Source organism: Panthera tigris, chromosome F2 (assembly GCF_018350195.1).
Source record: "Panthera tigris isolate Pti1 chromosome F2, P.tigris_Pti1_mat1.1, whole genome shotgun sequence".
In the NCBI taxonomy this organism is placed as follows: domain Eukaryota; kingdom Metazoa; phylum Chordata; class Mammalia; order Carnivora; family Felidae; genus Panthera; species Panthera tigris.
The window spans coordinates 16,279,035-16,294,798 of record NC_056676.1 but is presented as its reverse complement, the minus strand read 5'-3'; the positions used below and the strand labels follow the sequence as shown (position 1 = coordinate 16,294,798).

General features: G+C 38.2%; 1 protein-coding gene across 2 annotated transcripts in view; it reads left to right on the top strand.

Moving 5' to 3' along the window:
• ARMC1 (armadillo repeat containing 1) overlaps positions 1-7,653 on the top strand; it is a 67,880-nt gene extending 60,227 nt beyond the window's left edge. The window contains exons 8-10 of one of the 2 annotated variants that reach the window (XR_006212802.1): positions 1,082-1,118; positions 5,520-5,639; positions 7,267-7,653. The gene's annotated coding sequence lies outside the window, so the exon portion shown is untranslated. The remainder of the gene's footprint in view (positions 1-1,081; positions 1,119-5,519; positions 5,640-7,266) is intronic. The other variant, XR_006212803.1, reaches the window with a different exon arrangement.
• The last annotated feature ends 8,111 nt before the right edge of the window (positions 7,654-15,764 follow it).

Sequence of the window (15,764 nt, the reverse complement as noted above, 5' to 3'; positions counted from 1 at the left end):
ATACTTAAAATGGATATAAAAATTTTAGAGCTAGCAACTATTCAAAACATAAATGTTTTAGGATGAGGAAGCTTTTGATACTTGTAACAAGCTTGCATTGTATTTGGTATCTGTTATAAATTACAACTCCAATTATTATATAGACATGGGATTATGTTCGTCTATGGGTCTTGGTTAATGGGTATCACACATTTCCTATATATTTCTAAATTCTCCAAATTAAAAGTATTAATCAAAAACTAGAAGCAAGAATGGCAGGTATTTTATGACTTTTTTTTTTTAGCAAGTTATAGCTATTATTTTTCTTCCCCTGATTCAAAGAAATGCATAGGGTGTATTCATGTATAACACACCTATTAGTGCTTACTGTAGAAGAATGGTATTGACAACTTAATTTCAGTTGTCTACATTTTCAAAACAATGAAGACATATCACTGACCATAAAATAGAAATAGCAACCATTCAAAATAGTTGAACATTTATTGTATCATTTACTCTATAGAGGCAATCTCATTATTACAGTAAATATAGCCAGTTTATGTGCATATGTAGACACAGGGATCTATAATGTACATGGCAATTTGTAACAAATACACAAATGTAATGGATATTTTGGATTATTTTCGATACAAGCTTATATAAAACAGATTCTATGGCTGTGTGCTAAGGAGTGGTTTCGATTTGAAGACTTGAAAAATTTTTAATGAAATTTTGCCTCCCTTCCCTTTTTTTTTGGCAGATGAATTTTTGAAGAAAAAGTGTGAAAGCAGATTGATTCTGTACCCACTTTTTAGATTTCAGATTCACATGCGTTGTAATAAAGTTGCCTCCATGCGGTCTTAATTCAGTTAAGGCTTTCTGGTTTGGAGTTCATATACATAATTGTGCAAAGGCTCTGTAGTGTAATATCTTTGTGATATGTACAGGCATAACAAAAGTAAGTCTGAAATTGATACATAAATGTGCTCTATAAAATCAATAATATTAATAAATCTGAATTGCTTTAAAGAAAAATCTTGGATGATATGTGAAATTTATAAATAGAGATAACCTGATTTTCCATTGTATTTTATTCTTTCAGGTTAAAAAGAGGACCAAATCCTACGTGGTGCTTAGGGGTAGGTAGCAGCCATGATAGGAAGAGAGGGGTACAATTCCTGAGTTTAGAGTTCTGACTCAGAACCCTTCTTTGGCTTAGATGAACACAAGTATCTACTAGAATAAACAGTGTTCATTATTCATAATATCATATGGATGTATTATTCGAGAATCAAATGCAGCTCAATAATAAAGAAGTCAGCAAAAGTAAGCTAAAGCTTGCATTGAACCTGTCTAGTCTCCTAAAGACCTTTTCCAAAGAACTGGCTCTTTGCCAGATTTGTCCACGTCTACTATAATGTCTGTCACAGTGGTTCTCGAAAGGGATGAAGGGAGTGGTAGGTAGTGTTTTCACAGCATCTGGGGACACATTCATGGATTGTGCCCCCACACTGCTTGGGTTATAGAAATGCAGTGAACTATTGGCACTTAGTGAACTGGAGCCAAAGATGCTACATGTCCTCCAGTGCTCAGGACAGTCCCAAATGTTGACAGTTTTTCTGTCCAAACTGCAAGTAGAGAAACACAGATAATAAATATATTGAATGCATACAAGCAATAGTACCATAATTTTGCTGACTCATAAAATATGTAAATTTAGATCAGATATTTCACAACTTTTTTTAGTGTGAATCAGTAGTGGGCTCAGATTTTAAAACAAATTGGGGCAGAAGATTTTTTATGTTATATGTTCATTAACTTTCAAAGCAAAATTCTGGTAGCCATTAGAAAATAATGAAGTCCTACATCGTTAATGGGGAGATGTTTCTTTAATCATTGACAGATGTTCTAATGGAAGATGGATTGGTCAGTCTAAACAATCTCCACCCATAAGCACAAAATTTAAGCAACAATTACATTTTATTAAACTGAATCAAATGAATAATGACTTATGAGTAAGTATACTGAATTCTTTACATTAATTTTGAAAATTTTAAGCCATCCATTTTTCTAATGAACCCAAGTTGCCTTAAACTTTATTTCTGATTTTTTATACAAAAACAAGAAAAGTGTACAATTCAGTTGGTTCACTTGACCATAGATGAATAATATGCTAAGGGAAAGGTAGTGTTACTAGGTACAAGAACCTTCTAAACTTTTGTTATCCTATTTTAGCAAGATAGAGATGGCATTCCTCATTTTCACTAGCCCTGTAACATGAATTGTTGAAACTGTAAAATTTACATTTCCTGAGGCTGGAGGCTGCTCCAGTCACAGACTGTTTTACCTTATCCTATTTTGGACTTACACATCCAACAGTTAAAATAATTGTAAAGTAATTAATTTATATTATTTTCATGTTCCCATTATGATTACACCAACATTAGCTGTTGACTTACCTATCAGTTCAGCTTCTTAGAGTACCAGGAGATCTCGGTTTAGGGTCCAGCTCTAGCTTAAAACCTGTGTGACTTAACTGTGCTCTTCAGTTTCTCATATGCAAGATAAGGTTAATATCTATCTTCACGTGATTTGTGTGAGGCTCAGCTTAGGTAGCATTTTAATTTTATTAAACTTGGACTTAAGAATCTTTAAAAATTTTTTAACCAAGGATTTATTGTCTTTCTAAAAACAACTTCATGTGAACTTACCATGAAAAGTGAATAATGCCTTCAAATAATCTTTGTGATCATTTGGAAGTGCTTGGTATTTGGTATTTGTACTAAATAAGGATGGAGCCTTAAAGTGACAGCCTGTAAGTTGCCTTTGTCAGAGGAAAGTAGCCCAAGGCAGCTTTGTCTATGTGGAATAGGAGTGTTTTCATTTTGCCATGGTTTTTTCTTTTTCTTTTTCTTTTTTTTTCTTTTTCTTTTCTTTTCTTTCTTCTTTTTTTTTTTTTTTTCATTTTGCCATGGTTTTGACTCAGCCATGGCCATGACTCTTTGGGGGTCAGAGATGATGGATGGTGATGAAATGACCCAGTCAACTTTCAGCTTGGATTTTTTGGAGCTAACAAGCCCTGACATAAACAGATAAAAATATCAAAGTACTAGTGCCATTATTGATGCTGATATATCTTAAATCTTTGTCCTTTAAGTTTACCTAGGATGTTTCTTATTCTGAGCCAATCAATAACAGAAATTGGTACCAGGAGTGGGATATGAGCCACCATTTCAACACCTTTATTTCATTATCAGAATCTTCATGAACATAGGGGAGTCCCATACATTCAAATTTTATGACTCCAACTGGAGTGCTGGGCCAGAGAGGAATAATAGAGAATAATGAGAATTTAAGTCATGCAGTCACTTCCGTCTACCATTTCTCTCGAGTATTCCCCTAGACTGAGTGTTAAAAGGGAGATGTTAATCTATAGCTCCCTCAATTGGTCATAGATTCTCTGCCTTACAGTGTGAGCTTCTCACTGTGCAGGGTGTGATTCTAGTGTTTAAAGATAAGTTTTTTTATACAAGATGGCCTCAAATACAAGCCAACTACTTCATCTGCTGCTCACCCAAAGAATGAGCCATCTGTTTGAATGCTGAAGGAAAAATTGGCTGTGTTGGACATATTGAGAGTCTGCCTCCAACATGGTCTGTAAATGTTGTATACTGTATTTTAAAGGTGACTTAGATTTCCAAGCATAATTTTGACTTTATGATGTTTTTTTTCCTAGTATGTACATTTCTGTATGAGAAGTAAACTCCTCTATAGTACATGTTGCATCCTTCCAGTGTCCCTCTGTTACTGGATAACATAGGTAATTGCAACATTTTTTTATCCTCCAAGGTGTATGGAGACATTACATTTTTTTTTCATTAAAGGAATTAAAATAATGACCTGAATATAAAGCAAGGTTTTGAGCAAATATTTTAAAGTTTGTAGATAGCTACAAGTGACCCATACAAAGTCAAGGCTATTGTACAATTTAATCAAATTGTATAATTAATGAAATAAGCCCTAGTCATGGCAGCAGCCTTGTATGGTTATCCTCTATAATCCTTTGCCCAATCCAGGAGGCTACGTGGCAGAGTTGGCTATGCACTCGTAGATGATACTCTAGACCAGAGATCAGCAAACTTTTCCTATAAAGGACCAAATTCACCAAGAGTGAATATTCTGCAAGGGACCAGAAAAAGGCTTTGCAGGCCATAAAGTTTGTTGCAGCTACACAGCTCTGTAATTGTATCAACAAAGCACCCATAGACAATCTGTAGACAAATGAGTGTGTCTGTGTTATAATAAAACTGTATAAAGAAAGGACGGATTGGGCCCCTGGGCTGCCCTGAGCTAGAAAATGATGTGCTAGGCAGTGGTTCTTTAAGTTTGATTCCCAGACCAGCAATATTGACATCACTGGAGACTTGTTAGCAATGCAGATGCTGACACCACCCAACAGGAGCTACTGGGTCAGAAATGGGCTAGCTACGGTCCAGCAATTAGGGTTTTAATAAGCCCGCCAGGGGACTCTGATGCATGCAGGCTGAAATTTAAGAACCACTGCTATAACGATCTAGACCCTTCTGAGGCCAACCCTAAACTACACAAAATGATATTTTTGTTAGTATCACCTTTGATGCACAGGACAATAAAGTAATTTGAATACTGAAGTAACTATAAGCACTCTATTAAGTCAGAAAACAGTTTTATAATTCTAGTAAGGAAATTTTTGTTTTCCCAATTTCTGAAGTTGTCTTTTCTGTTTAATATGTTTGAATGTATTATAAATTTCTCTTGAAAAAAAGTTTGCCTTAAATTTGAGACCAGCTTTTGTTTGTGCTATCATCATATATACTAAAGCCTATGAAAATAGTACAAAGTTTCCCATTGTGGGATTTATTTTAGAATGGAACCTAACAATGTTGCAAAGTTGTCACATATGATCGTTTCCAGTGTGTTTAAAAGATCCATATCCTAGGGGGTTCTTGGCTGGCTCAGTCAGTAGAGCATGTGACTCCATCTTGGGGTTGTAAGTTCCAGCCCCATGTTGGGTGTAGAGATTGCTTTAAAAAGACCCACGTCTTTAATCATGTCCATGAATGTGAGTGTGATATTCAATAGGAATTTTCCTGTTATTCAAGAATTGCTGGCAAGGCCCAAAGCTGAGAGCAAAGGGTACTAAATTCTCCCATATTCTACTGTCCAACACTGCCAAATTCTGAATGTATTGTATTAACCACTTCCTTCACCCACAAGTTTATGTAAAAAGAAGTCTGAGGAAGGGGGAGTGAAATTTTGACCTTAAGGGGAAGCAGTGTAGCAGAGGACTTCTTCCTCTCCTTCTAGTGGTTTCTTCCAAGCCTGGGGAGTGGGATTGGTGGCTTCAAGACAATCAGTCTGAAACCAAAAGTCCTAACAGGTCCTTCTGTTATTATCACTTCAGTGGAGCATGAACAAAGCCTAGAGAGAGCAGGAAATACATCCCATAGAATTTGGAGCAGTCTGTGTACGTAGAAACTACTATCTGCTTCTGTCTACAGGTCTCTGAAGGCAAGAGGTCGGCAAGAGAAGCCTGTGTCAGCAGAGTATGAAAGGACCTTGATGTGGATGTGGAGCGAGTGCCTACATAGAAGAGGGTTGGAGCCACCACGCTGCTCTAGGTTTGCACAGCCCTCAGGCTATGGAAGAGTTCTCTAGAGATTCTTTGGGCTCCTTGAGAAGGAACTTGGAAGTTAAAGGAAGGACAGGAACTGTACAATTACCTAGGTCAAATGAGAAGACAACCCACCTCAAGAGGGGCTTTGAGGACATTTATCACATATGGGTCAAAGGGACAAGCTCCTCCTCCCTTAAGGGGCTGAGGTGAAGCTGACAGTAGCCCAAGAAGACCACCAGCATGAGACAGAACCAAGTCCAGTCAATAGAAATGAGGGACCCTTCCTATCACCACCACCAGGCAAGCAGTTATACATTTCTGCCTCCCTCATTCTTCCTCCTTGCCCCCAACACCAGACTTAAAGAAGGAAAGGGAGAGAGTATCACAAAGACAGACGATACTGTTACGAGTTCTGGAGTTGCCATCCAGCCCATGATTGAGACGGATTTAGGGGTAGGGATGCAAAAATGGGGTTTTGCATCAGATATGAATGTTAAGAACTATGGAGGGTCTGATTTTACCTTGCAAGTTAACAGGTTAGCCTCCGTGTCTGATGGCAGAAGACATTAGACTCCTGGGTCAAAAAAATTGCATATGTTACTCACCACATAGTAAGAGCATGAGCCTCAGCATATTGGCTGGTTTCCCTTTGCCCCCAGGTCCCATTCGGGGTAGGGGTGATTCATGGACTGAGATAATATGAATATATAGAGTGGGTTATGCTCCAGGAGAAGCCAGGGCCAAGAGCCCAGTGCTTTTTGAGCAAACAACAAACGTAGAAAAGAGCAAGCCAGCCAGTTCCCCTCTTCTTAAGACTGAGCAGTTAGATGGTGGTAGTCTGTGCGGGAGAAGGATGAGGCAAGGGATGGCATCATGGTGCAAAATTTAGGGAAGCACTCAGTGCTAGGTTTGTACAAATGCAGGATTAGCACCTAAGCACGAGAACCCCCTTAACTTTTGTGTCCTGGGCACCTTGCTTTCCTCACCCTGGTCCTGGCTTTGGTAGTCATGCTGGACTACCTCGACTTACTTAATTGTCTACGTGAGTAGCTTCAGAATTTGCTCAGTGTCAGAGCACACATACTGGTGGTCCAGCACACTCGGCAGGCACGTGCCTCTCCCAAAATGAGACTGAAGCTCAAAACTGAACTGTTTTAATAATCCATGGGTCAAATCCAACTCCAGTCCATGGTTTTGACATTTTTCTAAAGGATTGCAAAATACACAAGAATATGTAACAGAGATCACATGTGACCCACAAAGCCTAAAATATTTACTATCTGGTTCTTTTCAGAAAAAGTTTGCTGACTCCCATAAAAACTGAAAGGAATTTAATTTGTGTGTATCTTTAAAAGATGAGAGAGAGAGAGAGACTAAAAGTAGTATAGCTTCAGGCGATACTTAAAAAAAATTGTTTTACATTTATTCCCCTTAAGAGCTGTGTTTCTTCAATAAACTATTTTACACAGATGATCGACAGTAAGCCTCTTTCAAGCGACAAAAACCCAACTTTAGTTAAAGCTAAAAGAATGCATCGGTTCATATAGAGTCAGCCGCAGGTCCGGCTGCATCTGGGGATTTGAATGCCATTGGAACCTGTGTACACACTGACTTCATTTTTGCCTCTGCAGACTGCCTCGGAAGTCCTTTCCCTGAATGGCAGGGAACAAAGCTCAAGCCACTCCAGAATCCTCCCCTCGCCACTCTGAGAGGCAATATGAAGTCTGCATCCCAGCTACAGGTTTGGCCAGTGTCCAACCCTGGACCAGCATCATGGCCAGGGTGGGAGAGGAACTATGTGAGTAAGCCAGCTCCGTGCTACCTCTGGGGCCAGCGGGAGGCCAGAGCTGTTAAGAGAGCCGTGGAGAGCAGACGTGACCCTGGGTGATCACTGGCAGCTGCCTCAATTTGTGTCTAACAGTGTCCTTTAGTTTGGAATAACATGTGAGATTTTTAGGCCCTGTCAATGTCTGCCGTTGAAGCTCTTAGCCTATAAAATTTTCATGTGTTTAAAATTAGCTGCTCCATTTCTGATTGATGTATCAGATTGGCCTCTCTACCCTTGTTTCTACAGTTTTATCACGTTGTTTGGAGCTGTGCTTTACTGTGACTATGCCTTGCAGCTCTTCCTCTTTTACTGTGGGCTTACCATGGAAGAGTTGCTCAGGCAACTTTGATTAATCATCCCATTATGGTCAGGCACTCCTGTCTTTCTGGCCTTTCTAGCCAGAAAGCTCTATGGCAAACATTACATTCCCGACTCTAGACTCTCTGTGTCCTATAATCGCAGTGATGAATCTGTTTTGCTAATTAATTTTTAGTGCAGCTTGTAGATGATGCTCATGAAACGAGTGGAATGTGACAGGCTTACAATCCATAAAGAAGCCTGAGTAAAAGCAACCATTCTCTAGATGGTTAACTCTGTTTGGGACTTAATGCCAGATTGATCCTAGGGCCCTAACAGACTTGTTAGGCTAACTCAGTTTTCTTCTGTTTTGTCTGACACTTTGTGGCAGCTTGGGTAATTCCTACTGTCCACATTGGGTCAAATATTGTATGGAAAATATTTCCCAGGTGTCTACTTTCCCATCCTAAATTTTGGAAGCAACTGCTTCCCTGTTATACCTACATGTCAGTGCTGGGCTGTTCTCTCTGGGGTGAGGTCCAGTAAGCTGGCTACTCTATCATCCCATCCACTCTTCTCCCACCCAAGAAATCAACTCACCAGGTTCATTTAATTATTTTATTTTTATTTTATTAAATGTTTTTATTTTATTTTTGAGAGAGAGAGATACAGAGTGTGAGTGGGGAAGGGGCAGAGAGGGGGAGACAGAATCCGAACCAGGCTCCAGGCTCTGAGCTGCTGGCACAGAGCCCAATGCGAGGCTCGAACTCACAGACCGTGAGATCATGACCTGAGCTGAAGTTGGACACTTAATCGACTGAGCCACCCAGGCGCCCCTCACCAGGTTAATTTTAGTTAAAGATATGTTTGACAGAGAAATTTCTATTGGGCGATATACTTTCATTGGTTTTCTGCAATAAACTAGTTTCTATTTCTTATTCGGGTCCTAAAATGGTCAATAGCCCCTAGCACCACATGTTTAAGAATATAATCTTTCACTAAAAGTTTTTATTTTCAACTGCATTTTAGGACTTGCAAAACATGAAAAAGGACATTTCTTAAAGAAAGTGAGTGTGCATTTGGGGGAAGTAAGCAAATTCTTAAGTTCTGAAACAAATCGTTGTAAGAGTTGTTTTACCCTAGAGCATAAAAAAGTCCAAACAAGTTTACTGTTTGCACAGTGTTTTATTTTACAGCATTAAAAGCTGTATTAAGCATATGTCAGTGTGACCATTTAGCTATGGGGCAGGGGAAGTATTTTAACAGATTCTTGGACCTCAGCATACTGTTTCTGGGTTAATCCTAGCATGTGTACCGTAGAAAAAACATGCTTACGTCCTGAAGATAAAATTATACTTTTTAAGTCATTATTATTAAATAAACATACACATAGTTTTAAGAAATAGATTGGTATCAAAAAAAAAATCTCCCATGCTATTCTTAGTATCACTTTTTTGAGGCAGTCGCTTCTTAACTGTTCTATTTTTAATGCTTTTTTTTTAATGTTTATTTATTTATTCTGAGAGAGAGTATGCAAGCGGGGGAAGGGCAGAGAGGGAGGGAGACACAGAATCTGAATCAGGCTCCAAGCTCTGAGCTGTCAGCACAGAGCCTGACACAGGGCTCCAACTCATGAACTGTGAGATCATCACCTGGGCTGAAGTCAGACACCCAACCAACTGAGCCACCCACATGCTCCTATTTTTCATTCTAAGGATGGCTATCACCAGAGTAAATAATATTCATATTTCTCCATTTTTAAAAGTGTTTATTTATTTTTGAAAGAGAGAGAGTGCGCATAAGCAGGCAAGGGGCAGAGAGAGAAAAGGAGAGAGAGAATCTCAAGCAGGCTCCATGCTGTCAGCACAGAGCCCAGCAATCCCACGAAGCGTGGGATCATTACCTGAGCTGAAATCAAGGGTCTGAGTGACTCAACTGACTGAGTCACCCAGGCACCTCTTCTCTGTTTCTTGATGTATCAACTTTAGGCTATGTTAATCAATGTCCTCATGGGGAAGATGACTCCCCCCTTCTCCCCATTCCCACCTCTCCCCTTGAGTTTCTTAGTTATATGATTTTGTGTTCTTTTGGAGGTGGTTACTTTTAGAACTTTAAATAATATACTTAAACATCTATTCTTTATTCCAACAACCTTAGTTAGAAAGTATCCATTAATACCCTATGGAACCAGCCATTCCTTGCTCCTAGTGATTCTCACCTCCTTGTATTCATGGACTTTCTGACATTGAATAGGGTTGATCTGTGTAACCATTGCCAAAAAATGGTGTGTGACTCCCAAGATTAGGTCAGCGTAGATGTTGCAACTTCTGCCTTACTGTCTTTTTGATCATTTGCTCTGGGGGAAGTCAGTTGTCCTGTCATGAGGACATGCAAGCAGCCTTAAGTAGAAGTGCATGTGGCAAAGAACTGAGACTTCCTGACAAAAGTCAGCACCAAATTTGCCAGCCATGTGAATGAGCCATCTTGAAAGCAGATCATCCAGCCTTAGTCAAGCCTTTAGATGACTGCAGCTTGAAACCAACTTCTTGACCACAACCTCATGAGAAACCTAAGTCAGAACCACTCAACTAATTTGCCCATAGACATTCTATGAGATAAGAAATGTGTATTGGCCTTTAGGCCACTAAATTTGGGGGGGATGTTTCTTATGTAGCAATAGGCAACTGATGATACATACCTTGTAGGTAGGATGATGTCATTTTCTCTTTCAGAGTAACCTTCACCCTTTTCCTAACCCCTTCATTTATCTTCCAAATTCTGTCATCTATTTCACTACTTTTGTCATTAATTCATTACATGGTTTATTATATTTACATTGGTTTTTAACTATGATCACAAAATGTAATCATTCATGCTTTGTGTCAGTTCTAAAATTAGAAATAAAAATAGGATGTAAATTATTATAGTTATGAAATATGAATATATAATCTTATTATAAATCATGTAATATAATTGTTATTAATTTTTCTAAGTTTATTTATTTATTTTGAGAGAGACAGAGACAGCACGAGTGAGGGAGAGGCAGAGAGAGAGAATCCCGAACAGGCTCTGTGTAGGCTGCTAGCACAGAGCCTGATGTGGGGTTCAAACCCCTGAAGATGTGAGATCATGACATGACCTGAAACCAAGAGTCAGACACTTAACTAACACCCAGATGCCCCTGTAATATAATTATTTTAGGCTTCATTTTATTTTTTATTATTTTTTCCAGTTTTTATTGAGGTAATAATTGACATACAATATTGTGTAAGTTTAAGGAGTACAATATGATAATTTTATATATATAAATGATTACCACAATAAAGTTTTTTTTTAATGTTTATTTTATTTTTTGAGAGAAAGACAGAGTGCAAGTGAGGGAGGGGAAGAGAGAGAGGGAGGCACAAAATCTGAAGTAGGCTCTAGGCTCTGAGCTGTCAGCACAGAGCCTGATGCGGGGCTCAAACTCACAAATGGTGCAATCATGACCTGAGCCAAAGTCAGACACCTAACCGACTGAGCCACCCAGGCGCCCTCACCACAATAAGTTTTGTTAACACATCCATCACCTCACATAATTACCTTTTTTTTTTTTTATAGTAAGAGCTTTTAAGATTTACTCCCTTAGCAACTTTCAAGTATTCAAAACAGCGTTGTTAGCTATAGTCACCATGCTGTATATTATAGCTCCAGAATTTATACATCATACAACTGGAAATTTGTGCCGTTTCACCACATTCATCCATATCCCCCACTAACCCGTGGTCCTGGTAACTACCAGTTGACTTTACCAGTTCAGTTTTTGACTTTACAGTTCAGTTTTTTAAGATTTCATATATAAGTGAGATCATATAGTATTTGTCTCTCTTTTGTCACATAGCATAATGCCCTAAAGGTCCGTTCATGTTGTCACAAATGGCAGGATTTCCTTCCTTTTCATGGCTGAATAACATACCATTGCATATATACACCACATTTTCTTCACTTGATCTTAGCCAAAAGGCCAAGAAGCATTACACCACATTTTCTTTATCCATTCATCCAACAGTGCACACTCAGGTTGTTTCCATGTCTTGGCTATTGTGAATAATGCTGCAATGAACATGGGGATATCTCTTCAGCATATCTCTTCAAGATAGTGATTTCATTTCCTCTGGATACATACCCAAGAGGGGAATTGCTGGATCATATGGTATTTCTATTTTTAAGTTTCTGAGGAACGTCCGTACTATTTTCCATAGCGACTGTACCAATTTACATTCCCACTAACAGTGTGTCAGTGTTCCCTTTTCTCAGCAGCCTCATCAGTACTTATTATTTTCATCATTTTGATAACAGCCATCCTAACAGGTTTGAGGTAGTATCTCACTGTGGTTTTGATTTGGACTTCCCTGATGGTTAGTGATGTTGAGCACCTTTTAATGTACCTGTTGGCCATTTGTGTATTTTCTTTGGAAAATGTCTTTTCAAGTCCTTTGCCCACTTTTTAATATTTATTTATTTATTTATTTATTTATTTATTTATTTATTTATTTCAAGTTATTTATTTATTTATTTAGTTAGTTATTTTAAAGTAATCTCTGCACCCAGTGTGGGGCTTGATCTCACAACCCTGAGATCAAGAGTCACATGCTCTTCCAACTGAGCCAGCCAGGTGCCCCCTTTGCCCACTTTTAAATAGGATTTATTTTTAATTTTTGTTGCTATTGAGTTGTATGAGTTCCTTATACATTTTGGATATGAAACCCTTATCATATATATGGCTTGCAAATATTTTCTTCCATTCCATAGGTTGCCTTTTCATTTTGCTTTCTCCTTTTGCTGCATAAAAGCTTTTTACTTTGATATAGTCTCATTTGTTTATTTTTGCTTTTGTTGCTTGTACTTTTGATGTCCTATCCAAAAAAAGTCATTGCCCAGACCAATGTCAAGCAGGTGTTCCCCTGTGTTTTCTTCTAGGAGTATGATAATTTTAGATCTTACATTTAAGTCTTTAATCCATTTTGAGTTAATTTTTGTGAGTGGTACATGTAATATTATTTAACACAGAGCCAGTAGAATTGGGCCAATAAAGAAAGAATCATACACCCACCAAATCAAATCTTTGCCACTTGAAAGAGGATGCTTCCTATTTGGCCCATGATTTTTTTTTTTTTTTTTTTTTTTTTGCAGTTTTCTAAAATTTTTCTCAGGGATTCCAAAGTTGACTTTTAAGTTTTTGTTGAGAGAAAAAAATATACAGTTCTTTGCCATATCAGTAAGTTCTTTGAGGCTCTTACTCATATGATTTGCTGAATAAAATCCATTCCAACATTCTGTTTGACGACATTTTTTCTTTACACCTTCTAATGTCTTGTTTTAGCCACATAGCTGTTATCATCGGATTTCTTTTCATAGTAATCTGCGTTAATTTCATTGTTTTCAGATTCTACAGAAGTTTTTTCCAGAAGGGTGTGTCCAAGGAGTCCTTGCATATATATAAAATTTTTTATTTTTCTTCACACTTGGCTTTGTTGCTGCTCAGAATGGTATCTTAGTTTCAATTATATTTTCTAATTGGTGAGTGTAGAATAATGCTACTCATAAGTTAATCTTTTACCTGGGAAATTTGCTCAACTCATTATTTCTAGGAGTTGACTGATAATCAGTTTTATCTTTTTTCCTTCCAATCCTTATCTTTTTCTTACCTTATTTCCTTGACCAGGATGTCTGGTACTATGTAGGCTAGAATTATAGATCCATACCATTTTTTCTTCCAAATTTTTAAGATACTATATCATTTGGGCACTCTGTTGACAAGTTTAATATTACTTTGAATCCCATTTTTTTTGTAGGGAACCTGTTTTTTCTCTCTACAAGCTTTATGGTCTTACTTTCTCCTTAAAATTCTGCAGTTTTATGAGAATATACCTTGGCATAACGTATACCTTGGTATATATATAGATCTATACCTTGGTGTCAATCATTTTTATTTATCTTGCATGGCATTTCATCCTGTAGACTTTTGTTTTTTCAGCTCTAGGAATTTTTTTCTTTTAATTGTCTCTCTCCTACCCCCACTCCTATTTGACTAATATTGGACTTCCTCAATTGATTCTCCATTCTGCAACCTTTTTCTCATATTTTTCACTACTTAGTTTTTGGTTTGCACTGTGGAATTTTCTCAACTTTGACTTCTAGGCCTTTTATTGAAAATTTTATTTAAGATATCTTTTTTTTTTTTTAATTTTTAATGTTTATTTATTTTTGAGAGAGAGAGAGACACAGAGCATGAACGGGGGAGGGTCAGAGAGAGGGAGACACAGAATCTGAAAACAGGCTCCAGGCTCTGAGCTGTCAGCACAGAGCCCGACGCGGGGCTTGAACTCACGGACCGTGAGATCATGACCTGAGCCGAAGTCGGCCGCTTAACCGACTGAGCCACCCAGGCGCCCCTAAGATATCTTATTTTTGATTTTTAAGACTTTCTGGTTCTATGTCCCTTTTTTTTAAAAAGTAGCATCCCTTATTTATTGTTTCAGATATTCCTAAGTGTACTAATTACTTTCAGTTCTTTTGATTAAAAGTGATAGAAAATCTAAGCTGCATAAGGAAGGAGCTAACTTACTGCTCACAAAACTGAAATGTTGGCAGTAACGCTGACTTCGGGTGCAGTTGAGTTTTCTATGGGAGCTTACATGGTAACACCAGCACCTGGTTTATATCTTTCTAAACCTTACCTTTGTTTATTCTAGTTCCATTCTCAGAGTCTTCGCTTATGGTAGAGAGAGACAGCAGCAGCTCAGCCTACTTAAGTTAAAGTTCAATGAGAATGAGTGAGGGCCTCTTTCCTAGAGTTCCTAGGAGTTCTCTTTCCATGACACCCAGTAGTTGTCTCATGGTACCTCACCGGTTCTGACTGGGCACATTCCTAAACATACTCCAATGGCTGTAGGAGCAGAACCTAGGAATTTTGCACTAGGGGAGCTATAGCCATCTTTCTCCCACATGGTCTGTCTGACCATAGATTGTAGGCCTAGATTGTGGATTGAACTCAAACGCATTTGAGACGTGAGAGCTCAGTGTAGTGAGGTATAGATCAACAGAGCAAAATGGGGTAACCACAAGGAGGAGGGGTCCTAGGCACAAAATATAACAACTATTTTTTGCAATCACATGACTTGGAAAAATACAGAAGTTTTGAATATGTGGGGGCAAAGGTAGATGAGTGTTGGGCATTTTACTGAAATGTAGGGCAGTAAGCCAAGGACTGGCTAGTATGTAGCATACAGAGTATCTGTCTAGAGATATTTATGTCCCACTGTTACGGGTTGGGGGGAGGGGGCAGAGAAAGAAAACCATAGTGAGTAAAAATATCTCTGTGTTTATGCCTGAAGTTTCATCAATTTTGTAGGAACAGGGAAATATTGGGTGGATTGGGAAGATTAGAAACAGTAATCATTTACATTTTAATGGGAAATGTCCTAATCAGTTTTCCTATTTCTAGAAGAGATCACCCTATACTCACATATCTAGGAACATAGACTATTTCTAGGAAGATGGAGACAAAACTTCCCCACACCACATCAAGGACTTCTGAGAGGAAGATGCCCTAAATAAAGGAGTATTTGAAGAAAGAGAAGTTAGAGGAAGAGGAAGACAAGTACTCCCACCATGCTGTTGTCATTTTACCCTTCTCTCTTAGAGACGGAATCTCAGCTCTATTCTTCTTTCTCCTTCTTCCCCCTCCTTACTTTTCTAAGTTAAAGTGACAAGCAGAGGAAAGAAGGCAATAAATAACTAACATCGGCAATTAATAAGTCAATTTCTATACTCTATCTGCTCTGTAAACAGTTGTCAACACAGCGTGAATTTTCCTAACCAGTTTGTTTCAGTTAAGTCCAGAGATAAGCCCTTTGACTCATCCTCATGAGGACAAAGAATGGAATGAGTGGATTTTATCTGCTGAATTAGCTGGACGCGTCACATTTGACTTTAATAACTCTTTCTGTTTTCCTTCCTAAA